The sequence below is a fragment of the Ambystoma mexicanum genome, chromosome 5q, assembly GCF_040938575.1.
Source record: "Ambystoma mexicanum isolate Mex_15411 chromosome 5q, UKY_AmexF1_1, whole genome shotgun sequence".
Lineage (NCBI taxonomy): Eukaryota > Metazoa > Chordata > Amphibia > Caudata > Ambystomatidae > Ambystoma > Ambystoma mexicanum.
In genome coordinates, this window is record NC_090933.1 from 1,319,175,530 (window position 1) to 1,319,201,970 (window position 26,441).

Consider the following 26,441-nt stretch of genomic DNA (forward strand, 5'->3'; position numbering starts at 1 on the left):
GTGTTTAGCAGGGGTTAGATTTGGCGGGTTGGTAGTTACGACCTCCTCAATTGTAAGGGACTGGCTTTGGTTTTGTCTGCAAACATCCTCCTCTATTGTATGGGGGAGACTGACTACACCATTGGTTCCTCATGAAACTTTGCGAGCCGTTTCACCCTCGTTTTGGGAGAATCGTCTGATTTTTTAGATGCTTTGATTTTAAACTGACCCATTTTGTTTCCATGCCTGCTGTATTTACTGCCTTGTTCTCTGTTTTCCGCTGCTCGGTTCTGTCGGTTTCCTTCTTTTTTGGGAGAGGGGCTCAAGGCCAGAACTAGTACAGGCTTCTTGATCCTCACTCCTCCTGACTTTGGGACCCCTACTTTGCCAGAATGTTCATCTTGGCATTGAACCCTTACATGGATGAAACCCTCCAGAAATGCCAATTTGGAGGACATTTTAGTTAGGAGGGCACGTTGTTTGTGATATACCTCAGAGATTGAATCTTATGAATTCCCCATCCGGGAAAGGGTAAAGTTCAGAGCATGAAGGACAGAGCCCGACTTGTTGGGTACGTCGTGTATGGTAGTATGCATGTGGATGGATCCCTCTTCATTTTTAGAGGAATCCTACAGTGCAAGGTCCAGAGGTGAAGGCATTTGCTTAGGGTCCAAGGACTCTAAGGTAAACAACATTGGGGATTGGGGACACGTTGGGGACACGTTTTTATCCATCACAAATTGAGGCCCTGGAGAAAAAGAAATATGCTGTGTTTCCAAGATTGGCTCAATTTGTTGTGGCAAAGCATTATTTTCTGGATGATCACTTCTTGCACTGACTCTGCGGGGGTCTCTATCATATTTTTGTTCGTAAAATTACAAGATAGTTCTAGGAACGCAGTGTCTGTCAAAGGGGGAAGCACTAGAAACGCAGGAGGGCTTTGTTTCTGAAAGTCTGCCTCCGGATCAGTTATCCCAATGTGTGTCACCAGGTTTTCTTACTTAGGAGCTGGATGTAAAGAGTAACTTGTAGAGATCAAAGAACAGACACTTGAGGAACTCATCTGATAGAGGGGTTCAAGAGGATGTTGTGGCATGCCAGGAGGAGAAAAACTGACATTTCAGTAAGTAGGTAGCAATACACGCTTGGGCACTGCCCTGCAAGCCGTGGTCCACCAGTCAAAAAGGAAGAAGTTGGCAACAGTGCAGAAGGCATCAGAAATCCGAGAGACTGGTGGGAGTGGTGAGGAGGTTTGAAGCATGGGCGAGTGCTGTTTCACTGTGGAATTCAAATGGGATTTGGGTGTTAATGTGTTAAGGTGAGGGTGCTGCTGAGTCCATGCATCCCAATTTATGATGATGCAGAGGAGCACCATGTGCTTATGAAATCTGAAATAGCTGAGAAGTGGGACATGATGTGTTAAGCAGAGTTTATGGCATCAGCTGTTATGTATTTACCATTATCCCCCCAGCCTCCGCTGTGGGAGATCTTTGCACCACTCCTTAAAGGGTATATACTCATTTGTGACAGGCTGGGCGGATTGAGCAAGTCAGTACGGCGGAAGAAAATACAAATAAACGCTCACTTCTGTTTACAACCTTCATATCGATGCAAGGAGCGCTAGCTACGCTAAGAGTACAAGAACCGTTTAGCAGGCACAGCGTACCCGTGTGACTCACTTTACTCACCAGCAAGTGCTCCCTTCTCTCCCCTGGCTGCCGTACATTGCCTCTTTGACAACACCAGCTCAAGCTGTCCCCGGGGTGATGTAACTTTTGTTTCATAGAGCAGTGCTGGGAACCAGCAGGAAACACAGTAAACACACTTGCAGCAATCTGCTTTGCTGTGACTCCAGGTTTTAGCATGGTTGCTCTGCCTTCACACAGATGGAAGTTGTAGAAATACTCAGTTTTGGACTGTCAGTGTAGCGCTCCAGTAACAGTAAACACAGTCGAAGCACTCCCTGGTCTAACTGTTTTAAATTGTTGTCTCCATTGATCATTTTGTTACTTAAGTTCCTATTTTCAGAGCCTTGATTGACATTCTTTTATTTTGACACCACTGTACTATTGTCTGCGTTGTATCTTTTTCAGCTCACACCCCTCCTGAAGATAAAGCCCATTCTCAGGCCACATCAGCAAACGAGGTGAAGGTGCAGGACCTATAAGGCTCTACCCGTTTCACCTTTAGGATTTGGATCACTGCTGGTTTAGTAGCAATGTCGGGCCAAGTAGACGGTTTAGCTGGTACTCATACCTGTACTCATGCAGAGCAGGAGTAATTTCTTCATAGCCATGATGAGCCATGGTACAGTCGGTATCATAAATGCAGCTTGTATGTTAGTTACTGCCACATACCATGAAATGATATATATATATAGGTCATTTGTAACACACCTGTACACAAGTGTTTCTATAAATAACTCCCTCAACTCTCAGCCTTTCAAGTTATCAAGGTCCCCCAGTCCATTCTTGCCACCCCAATTTCCAGTCTTCTACTGCTCTACTAAAGATCAGTGGCACTCTCCCCAACACACTTACACACCCACTTCTTATTTTCGTCAATCTCTTTTTGACCCCCAATACCGTAGTAGGAACAGCACTCGTCCTTTGGTCTGCTGACAATTCCCAGGCTTCTTTCGACCCATTGTCACCCAGGATCGCTTAAGGTGCCGACACCCCTGCCTTGCATCTACTGCTCTCACATGTTCAACATCTTCCGGTTCACTGCAATCTTCCTAACCTACAATAGGTTGCCTGCTGTTCTACTCTGTCAATACTTCTGATGTGGGGGGTGGTATAAGGGTAAATACATAACAGCTGATGTATAAACTCTGCTTAACACATCATGTCTCACTTCTCCCTATTTCAGATTTCATGAGCACAAGGTGCTCAGCTTCATCGTCATAAATTGGGATGCATGGACTCAGCAGCACCCTCACCCTAACACATTAACACCCGAATCCCATTTGAATTCCACAGTGAAACAGCACTAGCCCATGCTTCAAACCTCCTCACCACTCCCACAGTGTCTCTCGGATTTCTGATGCCTTCTGCACTGTTGCCAACGTCTTCCTTTTTTACTTTAGCACCTCGGCTTGCAGGGCAGTGCCCAAGAGTGTATTGCTACCTACTTACTGAAATGCCCGTTCTTCTCTTTCCTAGCATGCCACAACATCCCCTTGATCCCCTCTATCAGATGAGCTCCTCAAGTCTCTATTCTTTGAGCTCTACAAGTTCCTCTTTACATCCAGCTCCTAAGCAAGCATATCTCCTGCTGTGGGTTTCCTTACCAGCTCTTCTCCAAATACTTTTCTTGTTCCCTCCTTTACCCAGAACTTCCCACAGCACTGATTACCTGTGTAAAATTCACCATTGCATGACGATTTACCACCTGATACTCAATTTCTCCAAAACTCAGGTCATCCCCGCCAGCGCCTTTGCTCAAATTCTCATCTCTTTCCCTCCACCATGACAGGTTCACATTCCCCATGACGGGGAACCCAGAGTGACCTTTCTGACTCCAATAGGAAAACAGGTGGATTCTGGGTGGGCACAATGTTTTATGCCCTGAATGAGGCAGGAGGTTGAAACATGTTTAGGTACGAGTTCTGTCAGCAGGTGGAGCACCTTGATGAGAAAGCACTGGGACAAGGAACTGCTACTTTATTTTATTTTATTGTTTGCTTGTTAGGCGCTCATACAGCAAATTATGTCTGTTTAAAAGCACCCACAGGGCAACAGAGGGGGTGGGGGGATATGGGATTGAAGTACATTAAAAACACAAATATAAATATAGTGGGGAAGGAACGGTCGAACCTACGATGCCTTGTGAATATTCAGACCGTGCAAGTGCAGGAAGAGGGCAGCGGAGTAGGTGCTGGGGTGTCCGTGCTCATGGGTGTCTATATGGAGGTAATGCAGACTCCCGTGCATAACAGCAGTAGAGGAAACATTACCCTGTGCAAAAAACAACACCAGAGGAATCACTATCCCGTGCAAAAAGCACAAGTTATGTGATTCATCTGATGGTACCATCACTCCTTTACCGGCGGTGACCTCCTCCCATGTGGCCAGGGGACGGCTGTCGCTACCTGAACCTGACCCTGGGGGTGGTTATATGAGGGAGGATCACATGGGGGGAGATAGCCTCCAGGAGAGGGTTATAGTATCATCGGGTGAGACATGGTATCCCCTTTCCATTCTAAAGCTACATCTCCAATTCCCCATAGCCTATTGTAACACCTTCCCTCTTTGCCCCATGGAGAGTAGTACAAATCATGTTACACCCCAAAGGCCAACTCTCACAATCTAAAGGGCCTTGTAAAATTACAAAACACTTTTTCCAACTCCACCTACTCTTCTTCCAAACGTAGTTTGCCTTTAAAGCTCATTGCAAACATTCCTACAGTGCATTCAGGAAGGCACCACTATTCCCACAACACTGGGATGAGGAAGAGGAGCAGAGTAATGCAGAGCACAGGTATCCACGTGCACAGGCAGCGCTCTAGTGGCAGCAAGCGCACACCTGAGTCCTGTAAGGAAGGCATGGCTTCAAAGTAAGACAGACACAAGTGATCACAGTTCAAGTTTGTTTATTAAACTGTACAAAATGTGTGAGATAAATGCTTAATCTAAACCTAAATCAAAGATGGGAGCAAGCTACAACCATCAAACAATAATAATACAGTCCTAGTGGAGTCTAGTCAAATAAAAAGGGCCTATACTAAAATTATAAAAAACTATTGCCAATCATTACCGCTATGCTACAAAATAGTATGGGATAATGTTCACAAGAAAAGTAAGAGTGTTCACAAAATGATAAGTTAGCATGCCAAAGCCGGGTTCTCCCTTCCCCACGTTTTTAGCACAGGACAAGGTGGGACTCTTGAGCACAGCACACTTTAGGGTCTTTCCAGTAGGAGCTTACAATTCCTTTCCACAATATCAGGGCTTTCTGTACCCAAGTCTAGCACAGGCAAAGTCTCTTGCTTCAAAGGGCTTGATAGTTAATCACAAAATAAAAGTTCCTTCTGTTAATCTTCACGTCAGGCGATTATTCTTCACCCTTGGATCTCCCTCAGCCGGGAACTGATCCTTTTCTCAACGTTAGCCTCCCTTGATCAGGCTCAGACCATCAAATCACTGTGGCATCCCTCAATCGGGTTCATGCTTGTCATCACAATGTTCACGGGTATCTTACTACTTACCCCAATTTGCGGGCATCCCACAGTCGGGTTCATGTTTTCCAATTATAACAGTTCACTTCATTTTCACAACGTGTCAAAGACTTTCGACTGTACGAGGGATTTGGCTTGACCCTTGTATCACCACTTTGACACTTCACCCTGGCCTCTTGGTCTCTGTAGTTTCACTAACCAAAAGGTTCTTAGTTCAATACGTTCTCTTTCTTTCAGGAGAGGGGTACCAGCTAGAGTCTTTTGAACGAGCCCCCACGTGGCACCGGATCACTCTATTGCTGGTACCGATTTCACTCACAAAAGACCTCTGTCTATTATCTTCACGTACAATGTTACCAATGCAACCTTGAGTCGAACAGAGTCTGGCCTACGTCTCACTGGCTGTGCTATAACAGTTGGCTTTTCCTTCGGTGCTGGAGTCAAGGACGGTACCACGATGGCAACCACTTCTCCCCACCCTGGCAATTAGTGCGAAAGGTTTCCATGTACCGCTGACATCCGACACTACTTGCCAGCTGTGATTCCCAGTCTCATGTCTCCTTTCACGGAGGCTTTGCAGGTCTGGGTTGAAAAGGGCAAGGATAATTCCCTCCTGGTCATCCTTTCAGATCTCTAAGCCTTTCCCCTCTGTTTTAAATGCCGTCCTGGAATGTCTGCTTCCTCGTGCATTCGGCCTTCCTCAAGTGTGCTCTCATGCTCCGCCATTTATCCCAGTGGGGAAGGGAAAGGGCAGTCAGGTGTGTATATTGCCTGACTCTGCCTGACCCTTGTGTTGGGACAGGTCAGGTAAACAGCTCAGGTGTTAGTCCATTGTCTTTCGCAGTGTGAGAAATTGTTCGGGTTGGAAAAGGGGGCAGGGTAGAGTTTCTACGTATCCTATGGGGTAGGATGGGGAAAAGGTGTCATAAGGAAGGTGATCCCGCATCTCACCCTTCAGTGTCTCACTTTCACACCCCGAAACCCCTCCCCAACCCCATCCAGGTGATCCTCCCGCAATGGTCCACCCCCAGGAACTGGATCCAATAGCGATGGCCGTGTCCTGGCCACATGGAAGACAGATACTTGGGGCCTAGCAGGCGAGACACCTTTAGGTTTCTCACAGTCCTGGACATTTAAATCACTGAAGCAAGAAACACAAGCAGGCTGCAGGCAGGAGGGAGTTGCTTGTCTCAGTGCAAAGTGAGATCTGGAAGGAAGTTGGTGAAGCAAACCTATTCAGGAACCTGATGGCAGAAGGTTTCTGAAAGCAGATGACACAGCTAGAATGCCAAAAGCCAGTGGAGGGCTCCTGGACACTTGCTGGGGTTGGAGCACAGCTCACTGGAATCCCAAGCGAAGCAGACAAGCCCAGCAGAAGCTTCAGGAAGCATGCCACAAGCAGAAAGCAGCAGGAGACCATCAACAACAGACCGTAGAAGAAACGAGATGCCATCAAGAACCGGCGTATCCATAAAGGGACAGAGAAAACCAGGGTGCATTGGCGGCTGCACCAAACTTAAATTACTTATAGCGAAACCAAGAAAGAGAGAAAAGGAACGGTTTCTAAAACCAGAGAAAGACTGAAGGAGCAGTTTTCTAAGAGATACTTTCAAGTTCGTCAATGGATACTGCAAGCATATAAGAGACAAAGAGACCATATATAAGAAACCAATTATGTTAGCCAAGGAGGCTAAAAAGCGGAACCATCAAAAGGTGGAAGAGTGGGCAGGAGTTCACATATGAAATGCCCTGGCAGGAGAATATACCAGGTATCCGAATCACACATAAGAAGGAAGACAACCAGTTTGAAGAGAACTTTTGTTGTTGACCCAAAGGAACGCCAAGAACTGTTCTTCGCACCTGGGAAAGACGGTCTGACCGATCAGAATCCACCTTTCCTGGGCGAGATTCTGCCTTCACCGCCCGCAGATTCGGTCCCATATCATTTAATGGCGCCGTCATCCCACCTAGTCCATCTTCCATTTTCAGGGTGGCCGCCATTTTTTATGTAATTTGTTTTCTTGGTCAGGAGATGCGCTCACACAGAGTGCATCCCCAATCAGGCACAAAAAAACACAAAAAAAGCTATCCGTACGCTGGTTTAGCAGGCTACAGCTCGGGTCTACAAAGCTCAGGCTGGTGGGCTGTTAAACACCACGTCCGCCCCAGCGGCACAGTGTGAAAAATATATGCGTAACCCAAAATAAAGTGATGAAGAATACAGGGGAAGGGAAGAACGCTCTCGAGCAAGGATGCCCATACTTGAAAGACTACTTTTTGAGGGAGTTATACATTTTTCCTTTTTTTGAACATTTATAAACCACTCAATGCCAAAGACATCCTTTTCACCTTAGAATTCATTTGTGAGTATGAGGTAGAGTGTGAGGGTCAGAATAATACTTTGGACAAAGGATGGGTTTTTTTGGAACTTCTGACACTGACAGAGACTTAGTTTTGAGTTTAGGTCGGGAAACTCTGCTAGTGCAGGGACAGCAAGGCCTTTTCCAAACTTAGTTGGTATTATAACAAAAGTCTTCAACCAAACTCCTGTCTAACTTGTGTTCCAGTATCATTCCTGACTCCTCAGTTATCACAATCCTATGGAAAAGAAAGTTCATCCATCTCTTTTGTCATAAGAAAAGCGACAGGTCATGCTATCAAATGTTTATACAAAGACAGGAAATGTAGAATGTGGGCTTAATTCACTGGATTGATTACTCAATATTGTATCAATCTGTTGATTTGTAAACACATTTATCATAATTTCCTCAATTTTTTCTTTAATGCCATATCTCATTTAGCTGAGGGTTTAAGGTATGGAAGGGCACACCCTGCAGACTTTACCACCACCACAACCTTCTCTTTACCCCACCTCCTCTGTCACAACAAGCTCCTTCCATGTTCAGCTCTTTGACACCCCTCCACAGAGCCCATTACCACACCTTCTCTTTACCCCACCTCCTCGGTCTCGACCAGCTCCCTCCATGTTCACCTCTTTCCCACCCCTCTTACTTCACCTCCTCTGTCACTACCCACTCCCGCAATGGTCATGACAAGAACATTTAAAAAGTGGACAATAACATTCATTCCAGCATAAAACTGGAATAGAGGTGTTCACCCCACTAATTAATCACCTCTGTTCCAGGACGCAGTTTACACAAAAAGTCAGGGAAAAAGATTTAACACATTTGGAGTTACTAACAATTTATTTTTACAGTGAACACAGTGACATATTGGCTGAAGCTCAATATTCATTTCATCAGCATTTCACTTAGTGTATGAATCCCGGTGGGAGACCTTTACATTAGACATGTCAGTTTATCAAAGACCAGCTTTATTCTGTAGACATGTATGTCCACTGTTTCTTCTTGGAATTTAGAGAACAGCAGTGATATCATTAAACCCACAACTCTCATTTCAGACAGAAAGGCACCATTTCATTTCCAAATTTGCATGACTTTTATTGTCTCACAACACAGCGGATATTTCTACAATTGCTCTTTCGATTCTATTCACAAAATGTCCGTTTTCTACAATACATGTCCACATAATTTAACAGAACACTTGACATCTTCTCTGGGCCCTTCACATCAAACCAATTTCTTATAAGATAGTGCTTTAATAGTCGGCATGTACCCTCCTTTGTGTAATTGCACCTCCACATGTCGATCCCAGGCTAGGGAACCATCTACTAATCCTAAATGCTCCAATAGAGATTGCCAATAGTGTAATACAGTACAGGGAATCCTGAGGAGAAAAGGAAACTAGTGTTGTAGAATTAGCTACACAAAGTGGAAACACTGCAGCATTCAGCAAGGATGGCACTCCTGGCAAGGCATGCATATCTTGGAAACTGACTTCTGGAGTAATATTGACGATTCCAGTTTTATGGATGCCATTATCCATGTTTTCCCTTTGCAAAACAGTCTTTGCACGAGTTGTGCCAAGCTTAGTCTAATTCCCATGTGAGAATATAGCCTTCTCCATTTTTATTATTCAGGAAGCTCCAGATGATTTAAATTTTGGGTATTTTAATCAGTTGAAGTTAAAAGTAAAACAAATGTATGGGGGTGTACAAATGTAATTCCCAGTAGAGGCATTTCTAATGGATTCCTTCCTGCCACGGATTCCTCATCTATGATATCCATATCCTAGCACAGCTGTTCTCTAGAAACATTTCTGCCGTCAGGGAGCTCGGCACAGCTTTGTCGGGTCTGTCCAAAGCCTCTATGCGCTTTACACCAGAAACAACATTGATATATAATATAAGCAGTGGAGCCACGCCCCAGGACCTCTGTTCCTTTTTTCCTCGCGCTTCAACGGCACCACACCATGGACTCTGCAGGAATATGTTGCACTTCCCATTGACACTTTTATTTTGCAAAAGTATGACATTTACAACGAGGAAGGCAACGAGATCCCATGGGTTCTAGAGAGGAGCGACTTCCCTGAGAAGTTCTATTGGAATGGCGATATGCTGAACCTGGCAGCTGACCTGTCTGGGGGAAGCGGTCTGGAGTTGGACATTCTATTTGGACTTTGATTTTCCTGAAGCAGAAGGGATAAGGCTGGACAGGACTTTTGTGACTTTGTCAATGGAAAGGCGATTTAAAACCCAGGTGGAGTTGGACAGGGGTTTATATGCTTGACATGTATTTGAATGTCCTTGACTAAAGAAGCAATGTAGATTGATTTGATTACAGCCGATGAGACTTGATGCTTATCAGACAAATGTGTTTGAATTCTATGTGAACGTGGAGAGTTGGAATATTGTGTTATTCTAGAGAGAAAGTATGAGGGATTTGTATATGTTTAAATAAATACTTCCTTTTTACAAAGTTAGTCATTCTTGGCTCTAAAACGTTGGTACAGTGAAATGCTAATTGATAACAGTTAAGTAATGCATATTATGCCTCTCTCCCGCAAGCCTTTCTGTTTTGTGAAAACCTTCTATATCCCTATATATGTGCATGAGATGCAACAGGAACTTCCGTGGATGCGTTACAGAACCTGGGAGTAGGTTGAAAGGGTTGTACATTGAGAGAGCTGTGCAATGGAGTTGGGAAGGGAAATGCAGGCCAAGTGTTCCATAGGATGGTTACCGTAATACAGATGGTACAGTCTCCCTTCTGAATATTCCAGAAGGGATACATTCCAAACAGCAGTGATTCAACAATCATATTCAGCCATCATTCGTAACTGAAAACAGCTAGGGAGGCAGGTTCTTCACAGTATTAGTCAACAGCCATGCCAAACTCAGTAGCATTTTAGAAGCACCTCCTTCTCTCAGAAGCACCTTCAGTTGCAGATTTCACCACCTACATGTCCTGTCTCATGGCAGATAAGAACATCCTGTGTACTGAAATAGACCCAGGCATGCGCATTTTGTCTGGTGCCTAATAGGCTGACTGTTCAGACTGAAGCATTTTACACATTCAGTGCACCAATAAGGTTTCTCACCTGTATGTATCCTCCGGTGGCAAAGGCAAATACGATCACTCTCCCAAAACAAGCTCTTCCTACATTCATTACAATTACGAGGTTGCTCACCTGTATGTAAGGACTGAGGGTAAATAATACCTACCTTATTACAAAACCAGTTCCCACACTCAAGGCAGTTATGCGCTTTTTCACCTGTATGTGTTCTCTGGTGGATAATAATATACCCTTTCCGAGAAAACCCTTTCCCACATTCAGTGCACTCCTAAGGCTTCTCACCTGTATGTGTTTTCTGGTGGATTGTAAGGTTTCCCTTCCAAGCAAACCCTTTCCCACATTCAGTGCACTCATAAGGTTTCTCACCTGTATGTGTTCTGTGGTGACTAATAAGATGTTGCTTCCGGGCAAAACCTTTCCCACATTCAATGCACCCATAAGGTTTCACACCTGTATGTGTTCTCTGGTGGAGATTAAGCTCTCCCTTTGTAGCAAACCCTTTCCCACATTCAGTGCACTCATAAGGTTTACCTGTATGTGTTCTTTGGTGTATAGTAAGCTTTCCCCTCCAAGCAAACCCTTTCCCACATTCAGTGCACTCATAAGGTTTCTCACCTGTATGTGTTCTCTGGTGGCTAGTAAGCTCTCCATTTGTAGCAAACCTGTTCCCACATTCAGTGCACTCATAAGGTTTATCACCTGTATGTGTTCTCTGGTGGACAGTAAGCTCTCCCTTTGTAGCAAACCCTTTCCCACATTCAGTGCACTCGTAAGGTTTCTCACCTGTATGTGTTCTCCTGTGGATAGTAAGCACTACCTTTGTAGCAAACCCTTTCCCACATTCAGTGCACTCATAAGGTTTATCACCTGTATGTGTTCTCTGGTGGACAGTAAGCTCTCCCTTTGTAGCAAACCCTTTCCCACATTCAGTGCACTCATAAGGTTTCTCACCTGTATGTGTTCTCTGGTGGTTAATAAGATTTCCTTTCAGAGCAAACCCTTTCCCACATTCAATGCACTCATAAGGTTTCTCTCCTGTATGTGTTCTCTGGTGGTCAATAAGATTTCCTTTCTGAGCAAACCCTTTCCCACATTCAATGCACTTGTATGGTTTCTCACCTGTATGTGTTCTCTGGTGGCGAATAAGAAGACCCTTCTCAGTAAACCCTTTCCCACATTCAGTGCACTCATAAGGTTTCTCTCCCGTATGTGTTCTCTGGTGGTTAATAAGATGTCCTTTCTCAGCAAACCCTTTTCCACATTCAGTACACTCATAAGGTTTCTCTCCCGTATGTGTTCTCTGGTGAATACTAAGAACTCCCTTTGTAGCAAACCCTTTCCCACATTGAATGCACTCATAAGGTTTCTCACCTGTATGCATTTCCTGGAGGCTGATAACTGTATCATTCAAATGGACACCATTATCAAATTCAGTGCACTGATCAGAGTTTTCACCCATGTCCTCATGTGGGCAATAAGTATGTTCTTGAGATGGCAATTGTTCCCACATTTTGTCCACGTGTAAAGCGTCTTGCCAGTTTATTTTGTCAGGTGCCTTGACTTAAGAGGAGCCTTTTCAATTAAAATGTTTGCAAATTCAGAGCACAAATGAGAAATGCTTTTCTTACTGCACATAACACATTGTCATTTTAGTGCTAGATATACCTCTCCCCCAGGATTGTAGTATGATCAAGCTTGGTTACTGGATGTTACCACAAAGGTGGTGCATGGGCGGAAGCCATCATGTATCCAACACTCTTCTCAATCTCAGTTCCTGAATATTCTGAAAAGGCAACTGGACCTCAAACTTGCACTCTTCTAAGATGCTTGGAAATTGCATATTCTAACAATGAAGCTTTTCACTGCGATGGTCCAGAGAATCCAAATCACTGTTGCATTTCTGGGGCATCAGTCACCTATTAAGATAAAAGGAGACGCACATTATTAGTTGCAACACGTTCACAATCACAGGCAGCACACGTAATAAGACTACTCAGTAGTAACTCCTCACATAGTAACTTATTTGACTTTGAAGTGTCATCTATTGGGGAAAGGCACCCTGATAGGTGGCAGAGAAGTGGTGCTCCAATGGGAACAACTAGTGGAACATAGGTAACATGCAGCATGAATAATGCGATTCATTTTTATTTAAAAATATTTTGCATCCAAAAGACTAGGAAAAAACGCAGGCTGGGTGAACATTTTAAATGCATATTTTAATCATCAGGAACATGTATATATGTTCTACCAATATATCTATTCTGAAATGACTAAATTCACACATGGAAGCTCCCAATTTCCACACACAAATGATAAAGGCAGGTGTTTGCCATCAATCGGATGCCTGCTTGTCCAGTCCATGATGTAATAACTGATGACTTGTGTATTGGTCCAAACATGAATAATATAACCAACAGCACCATCGAGGAGACAAGGACAGAGCTGTGATTTAAAGGTAAAGCACCAATCTCTTCCCATGGTGAGAATGTCACAGGCCATGCTGGCACTACATTCAAACATGGACTTTAATTCTAGATAATCTTGTATTTCTGTCAAATCTGGAGATGAGAGATGGGTTTGGAGTTTGTGGCAGAGACCAAAATAAAGTGTATGAGAGACTACATAAACTCCACACTATCACCCCATTTGCCTTCCTAATTCTTTATATAAATGCCCTATTGCCAGGTACTAAATGTAATTGGCCAGAGGGATCCCACTTCCGTTTCCCTGTTCAAAATACCACAGTGCAGTTTTCAGGAGGTGATACAGACTCCGTTTTACTGTTAAGGAGTGGGTGTAAATGGGTCTGTTACCAGGATCCCATAATCCGACCCAGACCCCTTTTTTAGGTTGAATCTCAGCATGCCCCTGTGCCCTCACAACCCTAGTAACCAATGGGGATGTTGCCCCATCACTGCCAATATTCACAAATTGATGCACAAATTCAGTGGTTCAGGCAGCAATTAATGAGTAAACCTCTTTTGGACAGTCTTATACCTCTGGCCTTTTCATGAAGGCATACAAACGTTTGAAAACCAATTCAGATTTTGGGCTACATGTCTGATGGAACGTTGTGTGAAGATTTGATGAATGACACCAAAGTCATAAATCATGCAAAGTTGTTTTCCTATGTCATATCAGACTTGAGCTTAACGAGTGTTATGACTATACTAACGTTACATTTAACTACATAGGGACATATGGTACTAGACATGGGTAAGGCCCCCCGCCCCCGCCACTACCTGCACTGCCAGCCTTCTTCGCCTTTATTTCAAAGCGAGTGTCAGTCGCTGCGCTTGCTGCCACCTTCACTCCCCTCCTACTCCTGCCTCTGACTCTCACCCTGACACAGCCCTCACCTTCATCTCTCCATTTCCAACACTCTGGACATCCTTGTCCATGCCATGAGGATCTGCATGAAGCCAGCCTCTAAGTGCAACTTCACGTACGACTCCTGCCTGGCTGCTCTGAAATGCAAGTGCAGAGCGGTTGAGCAGAAATGGCAGGCTTCTAGCACATCCTCTGACCAACTGGCCTGCCGCCTGCACCAAAGGCAATACCGACTCTCCAGTTGCTCTAAGAAGAGAACCTTTACCCAAGCCTGCATCTCCGCTGCCTCACATCTCGGCAGAGCTTTTCTCTCTTGCGCGCTCTCTCACTCTTTCTCACTCTCTCTCATATCTCGGTTACAGCTCTCCTTCCGTTCTCATCCTTCTTGATCTTTCCTCTCCCTTGAAGATGGTCAATCATGCCACCCTGATAAATAGATTCCATGACACACTTGGCATCACAGACTTGGTTCTGGGCTGTTGACCTCATTCCTCTCTGATCGACCTTCCCAAGGTCACCTGGGCCCCTTTTTCTCCTCCCTCTCAGTCTCCACCTGTGGTGTCCCACGGGGCTCTATCCTCTCTCATGGCTTCTCTAGCCGATTTGATCTGCACCTTCTCTCCTGACATGCAGTGTTCTGCAGATGACACACAGCTCTCCTTCAAACAACCCTCACCTGCCCCCTTCCCTCACTCATTCCTGAATACCTCCCTGCTATTCAGGCTTGGTGCACTACCAATGATCTCTGCCTTAGTGCCAGTAAGACAGAGATCCTGCTCATTGGGAGCCCTAAACCCTCTTTATCCTAGACTCTGGCCACCATCCATGGGCCCCCTCACATCACCCTCCTGTGAAGCTTAAAACCTTGGTGTCATCTTCAACTCCTCCCTTTCCATCTCCATCTCCGACTTTGCCAAGAAGGCTCACTTTCAACAGTGCCTTTTCAGAGGCATTCTCCCTTTCCTCACCTTCCCACAGAAACTCAATGTCTCCAGACCTCTGGTTCTTTCCAGACTTGACTACTGTAACAGCCTCTTTCTCAGTCTGCCTAACTCCGCCCTCCGCCCTATTCAACTAATCCAGAATAGGACTGCACGACTTATCCATGGGTTCAAGTCGATGGACTGCATCTCTCCAGCCCTAAACTTTCTCCACAGGCTCCCGGTTGCTGCAAGGATTAAATTCAAGACCTTCTGCATCAACCACAAGGCTTTCTGGGGCGTGGGACCACGCAAATCTAACATCCTCCCCCGAAATAACTCCCCGCAAGAGCCCTTCGGTCACTGAGCTCCAACTCTCAGCAGATCATATGTTTCTCCAAGCCAAGAGTACAAGGGGTAGAGCTCTCCTCCGCAGGTGCCTTACTCTGGAATGCTCCTTGCCCCTCAGGTGTGAGCCGGATCTCCTTAAGTTCCGGAAGCTTCTCAAGACCCTCCTTTTCTTCTTCCCTCCCGCTCCCAATCCCCTGCCACAGTGACTCAAGACCTTCAATTTACTCCTCTTCCATCCCTCTGCCCAGCCAATTTTACCCCTCTGCCCTGGACTGGCAGCCTGGTTCCTTCAGAGTCATACAGGGCAGCAGTCACCCCTCCCCCCTTGTCTAGTCTACCCCTACACTTGGTTTCCACTGATCCACCCCTCATCTGCACTTGCACTCACGGCCCCCCCCTGCCTGCTCATGACTGGATGGCCTTGAGCCATTCCAGCCCTCTCGATTGCACTTATCCTTGTTGCCCCTTCCCCTTCTCTTCCCCGGCCCTGTCCTCCTGGCCTCCTCAGAGGCCTAGCACTGTTCTAGCACTTCGCCTCCTCCTGCTGCACTTCCGGTTACTGCACTTGCAAGATCTCAATGTCACAAGGCCTAGTAAGATCACTTTTTGTCTCTCCTGTTTCTCCCCGTCTTCCCCCCAGCCTTATTGCACCTTGAAACACTTGTGTATAGGCGCATTACAAATAAACAATATCCAGAACTACTGATTTGCTACCGCTATACTTACAGTTACATGAAACTACACAGGGAAATATGGTTCCCCGACGTCACCAGAACAGCCAGGTCTGTGGCTCAGTGGACTAATGCATCCACTACAGGGGCCTTTGTTTAACCTCATGGTCACAGGTTCAAATCCCTGCAGGTTCACTCAGCACTTCTTCCTTCCGAGGTCAATTAAAGGAGTACTATTAAGTTGGGTAACAATAAACATCTGTTATTAGCGTCAAGATGCCCCTTTGTGGGTGAACGTGCGCTTTATAAATGCACCAGTTACGTTACAAAGTTGCTAGCGCTATACTTAGGGTTACTCGGCACTACATAGTGAAGTACGGTACCCAGCATAACCATAACTACTGAGTTGTGTGGCGGGTAGGAAGAAGGAGTCGGACCTGCTGAGGACATTTTTTATGAAATTATAAATAAAAGGTCTATCTTTCCCTATTGCTAGAGGGAATACTCTACCCATCTAAAGGAACGTGCTAGTCAGTTGTCAGGAAGTCCAAAGTAAATGTGTCCTCCTTCCAAACTAACTATCTGACCCTACCACTATAGCCAAAGAAATTAAATAGTCCAGGAGAGTTTCTTCTATTTGCCTGGTCTTCTCTTCGGATAGTCTCTTTATTTATAACTTTTCTCTGTGGTACAGATATTTCTTTACATGGGGCCACCTTCCGAAGGTAGGAGGTAACCATGCCGCTATTTGCGGCATGGCTACCCCCTTACCGGCTACCGGGTCTGGGTTCCTTGAATGAGGAATTACCGGGCCATTCCGACCTTGGGGCCCCATCCCCATTCCCATTCGAGCCCCCATAGGACAGGGGAGGGTGCTAACAATGGACCCATTAATAACAGGCCCATTATTAGCACTCTGGTCTGCTAGCGGGACCCGCTAAGGGCGCCTGGTTTTACCAGGCACCCTTTGCAGGTCCCACGAGCAGACTCGTAATGTGGCGGTAAGGGGTTGGCAGCTCCGGCACCTTTACCGGCGCCGCTAACCCCTTACTGCCAACCTCGGAATGAGGCCCATAGCCTCCTTGAATAGTCTCTGAGGCCAGTTCTTTTGGTTCTTCAAAGACCCTCTTGGTTTTCGTGCTTTCTGTGGTCCTACATTTAGAATGTTTTCTCTGGCAGTGGTTCCTCACATTCTCGTCGTCCCTTGTAGACACTTACCAGTCTTTAATTTCAGGCTTTCACGAGTTGGGGTATCTTGACTGCTTTTCAGACTTTCCTAGTTATGAATTGACTGTCTAAAACTCCCTCCTCTTTTATACCGTTCATACAGGATCTTCCCTACCTCCAAGGGGACTTGTTTCTACTCTCTGTGTGTTCCCTACCTGGTTTGGGTAATGCCCTTTTATATATTCTTTTCGCTTCTCTTGTTAACTGGCTTCTTTTTAGTATTTTGTCCTCAGAACTGGGACACGTTTCTCTCTTATGATAACAACCCTCTAGTTTTAAAATAATTGATGAGCAGAGCAGGCTTTTCTAATATGATAATTCATTTATGACGCGCCAGTACATAAGTGTTTCTAGGTAGAAAAAAAGACAAGGAAGGGAGGACAAAACAACAATCTTACTAGGCCTTGTGCCATTCAGAATACCCAAGTGCAGGGGGAAGGGAGTGGGAGAAATACCAAGGGGGGTTGGGGGAGCAAGCGGGGGGGGGGGTGCAAGTAACTAGTAAGTGCTGCCTGGAAGTGGCTCATATGTGCAGGAGTCAGGGGAATGTAGGGTTGCAGATAAAGTCCCTTAAGTGGCCAGGAAGCCGGGGGCAGTGCAGGGGCAACTGGTCATGCTGGACCTGTAATTTCAGAGGGTGACCAGGTAGCCAGTATGCGCAGCAGTCAGGGACATCAGCAAGGGAGAGGTAGAGAGAAAGCGTAAGTGAAAAGGAAAGTCTTGACTTGCTGACGGAACCTTAGGTAGTCATGCTTAAGTTTGAGAGAGGCAGGCAGGCTGTACCAGAGGGAGGCCCTGCCGAGGACAGAGATCTACCCCCAACTCTCTGCTTGGAGAAGCGTCTGACCCTCAGAGTTGGAGGTGGATGAGCATAGGGCTCAAGAGGAAGATGTTTAGGAAGAGAACGTTGGATGCAGTGTGGTCCCTGGCCCCAGAAAGCCTTGTGGATGATGTCGAGAGTCTTGAACTTGATGCTTCCCGCCATAGAGAGACAGTGGAGAGATTTCAGGGCTGGAGAGATATGATCCCTGGGCTTGAGGCCAAGGACAAGTCTTGCCGTCTTTTTCTGGATAAGCCCTAGACGCCCTCAAAGGATTTTTGGTGAATATACAAGTATGCCCAGGATAGAACTGGTGGCAGCAGTTACTTTTAAAGCATTTTTGACTCTTTTCTATGGTCCAAACTGCGTTTGGCCCATGACAGTGGCCAAATTGGCCATGCCACAAGGTCCTTTGTTCTGTCCTTTGGCCATCTTGTCCCTTTGCCTTCCCCAGGTCAAGCCGACCGGGGAAATTCCTTATTTGGTCACGCAGACCCCCACGCAAACCGAACCTTTGCGGGCTTCGGTATGACTTGTGTGTGTGTGACCAGGATGTGGGCTGGAGCTGTCTAGTTCCAACACACATCCTGTGTGCCAGGATGTCTGATATGACTGGGACCACCGTGGTCTGTGATTGGTCCATGTCTGGGATGGCTCAATGTGAGCAGATCTCTTATTGGTTTCTCTTCGTTTTGGCATGAAGGAGACTGTGGATAAGACAAGGCACTCTACACCCATTCCAGGTCAATCTTCTGAGTTTACACCAAACTTAGTAAAGGAGCCAAGTATCATGAACCGAAGAAGCAGATCCAGGGAACCGCTGGTGACCCCCCTGGAAGGTTTGGCACCCTGACCCTGCTGTTGTTCCATCAGAGCCCCTGTTTCTCATCAATCATAGCAGGGCTGGAAGGGTGTTTCGACCCTTTGGAGTAGTGGGACTAACTACTCTTGGCACCTCCTGCTTAACCTATAAGTAAGCCTTTTCGGAAGTGTTCATGGACCGGCCAGTGAACTGACCAGCTCGTATGAGACCTTTTCCCTGGAACCGCTGCTGTCTCAATTTTCCACTCGAGTCTTTGGGGACCGTAAAATAATGGTAGAAGGCACTCTCCTGCAGAGTTTCATACACCTAGCATTCCTAGGTCTGGAATTAGGAGAGTCCACCTGAACCCAAGCATACGCAGTTCCCATGTCTCCCCGCTGTGGTAACGATCTTTGTGGGTGCCTTGCTTCTGTGCCCCAAGACGAGCTGCCAGTGGAACTGGCCCGATCCCTTCACCAGAAGCGGAGAAATCACCACTGTAGCCGCCGCAGTCTGAGGTCCCGGAACGCAGCCCCTGAAAGCCACAGAGATGTTCAACTGCAGGTTTCGTGCCTGTGAACGAACATTGATTTGACTTGTGAAGTTTGGCCCAGAGTGCGCCGAGGATCAGTAAGTACTTGCAACCCTTACCGGTGGCCCCTGGTGCATGCATACTGCAAGATGTCCCCCAAGGGCCACTCTCCTTTGTGTAGGTAGCCTGTGCTACTAAACTATTCCTGATTCTTGGAAATCGCTCTGCCCTCTTGTGGAAACCCTCTTCAAATAGTGGGACTTTCTTTTTCATCACCTCACCTATCTTCCTGAGTCACTACAGCCCCTTGAAGAGACCCGTTTTGAACTTAACCGCACGATTGAGTGCTCCAGCACTGAATGTGCTTTTGAGTGAAAGACCCCACTCATCGTAGGGACTTAGACTGCTGTTAGGCAGAATCCTGTGCAGTTCCCTTAGGGAGCACTGCAAAAAGATTAAGACTACAGGTGTTGGCAGTAAACCCAATTGGTAGCAGTCCGCACCACCCAGATTTACCTGTTAGCTGTGGCTGAGCAGTCAGACTTCTCTCAAGATGAGTTAGGCAGTATATAGAGCATACACAATAGGTACAGAGATACAGTAGCACAAGCAAACACTGACCAGAGCTTTGATATAAAAGTATATAATTATTTATTTAAAAACACACTTGTAGAATACACTGGCACTAATATGGCAAGCAAGTTCAAAACACAGTCACTATTAGTGTATATACATCCCTAATTACTTGTTGAACAAGTCTTAGTTAAAACACCACTTATTTTCAGACAGAGGTGAGCGCTTAACTCAAGATGGCACTCCAACAAGTTATTTAAAAAGGGAGGGAAAAAGGCAGAATTATGAAAGCACAGACTATCAACACTTTTAACAGAACCACAGTAAGTCAGGAAAGGCAGAGTCTACTGGAGAGCAAGAAAGTTCATATGCCCGGCCCACTCTTAGAGAGAGCAAGACAAAATGCGCCCAAGATCACACAGTTGAGTGATGCTTTAAAAGACTTTGTAGATAGTTCAGAAATAGTTGGATCAGTTCAGAAAAAGTTAGTTAACAGGCCCCAGGCCAACCCATGTTAGAAAGGCCACGATTTACCGGTCACCTCGAACAGTCTGTTGCAAGGGAAGCCAGGCGGGACACAGTACCTGAAATGGTGAGAAGGCTCCAGCGGGGGCAGTTGTTCCTGGCAGCGGGTGCAAGTCGGTGTTTCGTCCAGAGGAAGAGAAGGTCTCGACGTAGAGGAAAGCTGGAGGTCGTTGCACTGCCAAGGAAGAAACCAGCCGCGGAGTTTCTCGGTTAAAAGGTAAAACCCTTTTATTGGCGGTAGTGGTAAAACGTGGTTATCCGGCTGCCGGGGTGCTTGGCACAGGCGAGTTGACCATGAGATGATCCGGGAAGGCGAAAAGAGGGTAAACTGGTTATCCCCACAAGTTCAAAGGAAGAAGACTCTCCGGAATGAAGATCTCCTCTGTCGTCGGGAAGTGGTGAGGCGGTTCAGCAGGGCTCCACCGGTGGTGTCGTCGTTGCAGGTCGGCTAAGCTTCTCCCTCTTCGGATTCTTTTGATCCTGTGGTGACTTCTGAAGTTCCAGTCCCCAAAGCCCTGCTTTTATGCAGAAAACCCCCATTCATTCAGCCTAGCTGTCAATCAAACATGCTAAGTGGTGAGCCGGGCGGCTCACCACTGGGCCAATCACACAAGAGTGCGACTTGAGTTGCCGAAGCAACACAGTCCAGGGTGCCTAAACCCCCCTCCCACACACCCTGTAGACCCAGACAGAGTGGCACCACTTTGGAGGGCTTCTGTGCAGAAGCCCGCCAAAAAGTGGAACAAAGGGCTCGACTTGGGTTGGAGTCACAGAAGTGAACACAAAGGCCATTATGGAACCAAGTTCTGGCAAAAAATACCGACCGGTGAATTCATATTAAATAAATAAACCGGCGGTATGTTCGAGGCTATACTAAATAGTGGTAGCCTCGAACAATGGGAAAATCCCATAGGAATATATTCGCGGTCGAATATAAAAAGTAGTATCCACTGCCACCAGCCAAAACTCGATCAGGGGGGACTGGACAGTGCCCCCTCGAACGACAGACCCAGGGGCAATCAAATTGCCCCTACCAGTACGTCCACAATATGATGGTTTGTACTGGTTCTGTTCACAATTTAGGACTAGAAAAGCAAATGGTGACTTTACATGCCCTGAGAGACAGTAGTCAGTCCCAGGGTATGGAGTCTATGTTTGGGGGTCACTATGACACCCCTGTGTTACTGTACGGAGGGTGCTGTGTAACACACATTCCAAAAACACATGAAGCCCTATGGAGAAAATACCCCATAGCCTATAAAACACATACAAAGTCATAGGAACACCTCAAATCATGTCTAAGAGTGGGAGTAAAAGAGTCTCATTCTTAGCAGGAGAAAAAAAAAATAAACCCCAAAAATCCAGCAAAGCTGCTGGGGGACTCAATAGGTTTGGGAAATTAGCCTTAACAGAGAATTCTCCCTAACAACTGCCTATTAGTTAGGGTTTGTGTTGTTGAAGGACTGCCTAAAGCATATTTACCCTGTATGACCCCTTTCTGTTGCATGTTGTGGATCTCTACGTGTGTAATATTCATTTAGGCCAATAGTTACTGTGTATTTGTTTCCGAATTTGTGTTTTGTTAATATTGCTGAGTTTTACTTAGGCCAATGGCGTTGAGGAGGGGATAAATGGGCTCCTTAAAAGTAAGATATCCAAACTGTGTACCACGTTGAAGAAAAGCTGGGTGCATGGTTTGCCGCTGGCACTCTTCAGTTCACGCACGCAGCCAAGCAAAGACCACAATTTGTCACCTCATGAAGAGGTTACTGGCCGACGTATGCATACTCCCATATCCCTGTAATAAGGGCTTCAGATGCACGTAGGGCAGCAGCGGTGCTAGGCGATGAGTTCAAGTAGTATTTGACCACACTAGCGCCATTAAATGTCTCCTGACAGATTGCACCCCCCAGGATTGTGACGACAGACACTGGATGTCTAGACTACTACAGTGACAGATCCCGAGCATATGACCACACAACCACTGCTGCCTGGGGACCTCCTATTCGTCCACTATCTTGTGCGCAGGTGGAATAACCCTTGGTTTCCAGGGCCCTTACGAGGTAGTGTTTTGTAATCCCGTTGCTGTGAAAGTCAAGGGATTGTGCTACTAGGTCCGCCTCTCTGACGTTCATAGGGCACCTTTAGAGAGTTCACTGTTACATCAGTTATCTTAAAACGAGGGGCAGCAGCACCTGTACTCAGTCTAACTTACCAGCCTGTCCAGGGGCGATACGTATGACGTTTCTAAGAAGTCTCACTACCAGCTGCACCTCCTCAAAGGTATTCTTCTTTTCCTCTCCTTCCCCCAGAAGCTCACTGTCTCCAGAACTCTGGTACTCTCCAGGCTGGGCTGCTGCAACAGCCTCTTTCTAAATCTGCCTGCCTCTACTCTCCGCCCTCTGCAACTTGTCCAGAACAGGACTGAGAGACTTATCCTTGGCCTCAATCCCAGGGATCGTATCTTTCCAGGACTGAAATCTCTGCACTGGCTCCCATTAGCTGCGAGGATTACGTTCAAAACGCTCTGCATTGTGCACAAGGCCGCCTGGGGCCTCAATACCTTCAACTCTCTCTTCCTAAATATCTTCCTTCTCGAGCTCTTCACTCATCCGCCTCCAACTCCCTCAGGGTCAGTCGCTTCTCCAAGCAACGAGTTGGTGGTAGATATCTTTCTTCGGCTGGGGCCTCCCTCTGGAACAGCCTCCATGCCTCACTGAAACTTGAGGAGAACCATCTCCAGTTTCCGGAAGCACCTCAAAACCTTTTTCTTTGCTTCTGCTTTTTCTCCCCCTCTCCCCTGGTGAATCCCTGGCTTAACTGCACTGGTTACCTGGCCACCCTCTGATCTCGGGCCCAGGTCCCCTCCACCGCCAGTCGCACACCTGCACTGCCTTCCTGGCAACCCCGCACTCGGCACGGTCTCTGTATCCCTACTGTCCCACTACCAGCACTTGACACCAGATGTCTGCACTTACCCTTGCACTTGCCACCAGCTGGCCATACTTACTTATTGTTATTCTATTATCCCCTCTACTGCACTTTTCCCTCCTACTCTCCCCTGCACTTTCCCCCTTTCCCCTTCCCATGCACTTGCGCGATCTGAATGACACTTGGCCTAGTAGGATCGCTGTCTGTCTTCCCTCTGCTCTCCCTCCCTTGCCTCGTCGCGTCTTGAAACAATTGTGTATAGGCGAGACAAGACATGAAAAGGATATATCTTTTGGGTTAGCCTTTTGTACTAGGAAAATATCACTTTTTCCTCAATGCTGTTGACCTAAGTGAACTCTAATGTCATTTCACTGACTAGTGATTAGCGCCATGCAATTATTTTGTACTTTGTGTCTTAGCAGAATACATAGCATATTTTTTGCTCCGAACTTTCTGTTCTTTTCTTATACATGAAAAATTGGATGCTACATCGTTGGACTTTGGCTGGTGAGCACCCCATTTACCATGGTAACATTTTATTTTTGACAAATTGGTATCACCATGTGTTCTCAATATTCAATACCAATATGCATTTTTGTGTGTTTTGTTCTGATGGGTCCTGGCCCCATCCCCCTTTTCCTCTCTTCAAACATGCTTTAAAATACTTCTCTATTTTCTTTTAATTTCTGTTTTATACGCATTTTGTGTTCATTATACTATGTGATTTTGGAATAATATTATCAACAGCTTTGTCTTGAATAGGACCCGTTGTAAAGGGTCGAAACACGTGTCAGCATTTCTGTTTCAGTGTTTCTTTATAAACTTTTGGACAAAGCACTCCGGCTGATGACTCTGTTGTTTAGTTCTAATTTGACCTTTGTCTCTCAGCAACGTCATTAATCAGATATATTTGTGTATCCACTAACTTGTAGTAAGGTTGCTCAACAAACTTAGGGTGACACTCTTCCTTGTGTTAGCATTATAAATGCCATATCATATCATATCAAGGTATGTCAGGAGGGTGTAGAACCTGCATCTTGGAGGAAATCGGCATTCGAGCCGGTCTTCAAAAAACGTACATTTACAGAACCCTCAAAGTACAGGCTGCTATCAATGCTCGACATAACAAGCAAAATGTTTACTTCCTTTTTACTCAACGAAACACAGAAATGGGCAGACTATCTACATAGCTGTTAGATACATTCCAAGCAGGGTTTAGACCTGGTTCTGGGGAGGTCCAGAACATAAGACTCATGGACAAGCTTTCAGTGCAAGCAACAAAGAAAGGCAGTCCTGGTGTGTAGGCAACTCTGGTAGATTTGAGCAGCATTTCACACCATAGACAAACTGTGGAGTAAGACGAGTGCTTAGGTTGCAATACTCGTATCACCTGACTTGCGAACCGTTCACAAACGGGTAAAAGCGGGCATGTGACGGTCCTTGATTCACCTTCCTTCAGAAGGGTGAGGGCTTCCTTTTCAATCACCTCATGTTGTGGCCACTCTAGTGGGTGGGCACGCAAGGGGAGTTTGGGTGTCATACTTCTGCACTCTATTCCATCCTTTCCAGATCTGGTGGTCCGTTCATTCAGCCCCTCCTGATTAAGGCTTTACCATCAATTACCTTGCTCCCCAGGTGATATGGAAAGAGAACAACCAACACTAGGTGTAACTAACAAGGTGTCTATTTAATTCACGTGTAGAACTCCACCCAACCACCCCCCATAGCAAAGGGTTGTGATCCACCATACAGGTCCAATAGTGACTTACCAATTGAGTTTAATAAGAAGGCACAGAGGAAGGGATTGACATCACATAATAGGTGTAGTTGTAGAGTGCACCCACACACTCACATGGATGTATTTTGGTGTTATAGACAGAAGGTAACAGATGTTCATTGTTACACAACTCAGTGGTACTCATTCAATTAATCTTGGGTGGATGAAGTGCTGGGTGGACCTGCAGGGATTCAAACCAGTGACTATGAGGTCACCCGCATGGACCCTTCTAGAGAATGCACTAGTGCACTGGGCCACAGACCTGGTCCCTAAACATGGATCTGGACACCACTTCCAGGAAGAGGCAGGAAGGAGGAATGGAGACAAGACAGGAGAGAAGGAGATATAAAGGGTCCAGGAAGAAAGGGTGGGAGACAGGTTATCTCAGAAGCATAGAACAACCTATGCAGAGAAACAAACTACAGCAGTTATTTACCTTTTGGCGCCTGTGCTTCTTACGCTTTGCAGAGTAGGGTGACACAATAATGTGTTTAGATCTAGAAACAGAAGACATTATGTTATTAAATACTACAAACCCAAGACATAATATAATGATATATAAACTAAACGTCCAAAGAGGAGCTGCTGTTCCACTCTCCCCACCCAGTAATGCATCCTCCACCCCATACACAAGACAGGATTAACTGGAGGTTTATGAAGAACAAGCAGAGACAACGTAACATTTGGCCAAAACAGATGATCACTTTCTCACCAAAAGAAGAGGTCGCCTGTCACTCACCTGCAGCCAATTATTCCCCAAAAGACATATTTCACATTTTAAAACGTAGCATTTGAGGTCCCAGGGAGACAAAAAGGAGCCCATCCACCCATGGCAGTTTCTAGTCCATGTGGTGCCCAGGGCGAAACACTACAATGCGCCCCCACGCTCGGCATACGTGCCACTCCCAAACTACACCCCACAGTTAAGTAACTCGCACCAAATGTCAATAAATCACTGCTATACAAATGAAACAGGTTTTATTACATTGCGAGTCAAGAACTTTGCAAAAACGCTAAATGCTAGTGTGGGGCCGTTTTTTTGCCCAAAGTGGGTCACTTACGTGAGTTACTTCACTATGCAACAGTAGTAGATTTGACCATTGTTGCTGAATAAATATTAAATCACAACGAGTCATTTGCAACTACGGGCCACGTTTTTATTGGTGCCCGAGCCAATTTTATGCCCCAGTCCGACCCTGGCGGCTGTCAAAAGTGAGCCATTGAGGTTGTATTCCCAGGGCAGGTCCGGGTGATGGGGAGCACCGTGTGCAAAAAAGTCATCATAGAAAAAGGATTGGGGGTAGGAGAGGGCGGGGCAGTAGCCTGGCCGGGCCCAGGCACCATTCAGCCGTCCCGGGGACCTCACAGGTGGGTGCTGCAAATGCCCA

General features: G+C 46.1%; 2 pseudogenes; one reads left to right on the forward strand and one right to left on the reverse strand.

The window, feature by feature from the left end:
- LOC138498498 (zinc finger protein 850-like) overlaps positions 1-26,441 on the forward strand; it is a 661,846-nt pseudogene that overhangs the window by 483,044 nt on the left and 152,361 nt on the right.
- The window catches only part of LOC138498477 (zinc finger protein 268-like), an 87,484-nt pseudogene continuing 69,388 nt past the window's right edge, over positions 8,346-26,441 (reverse strand).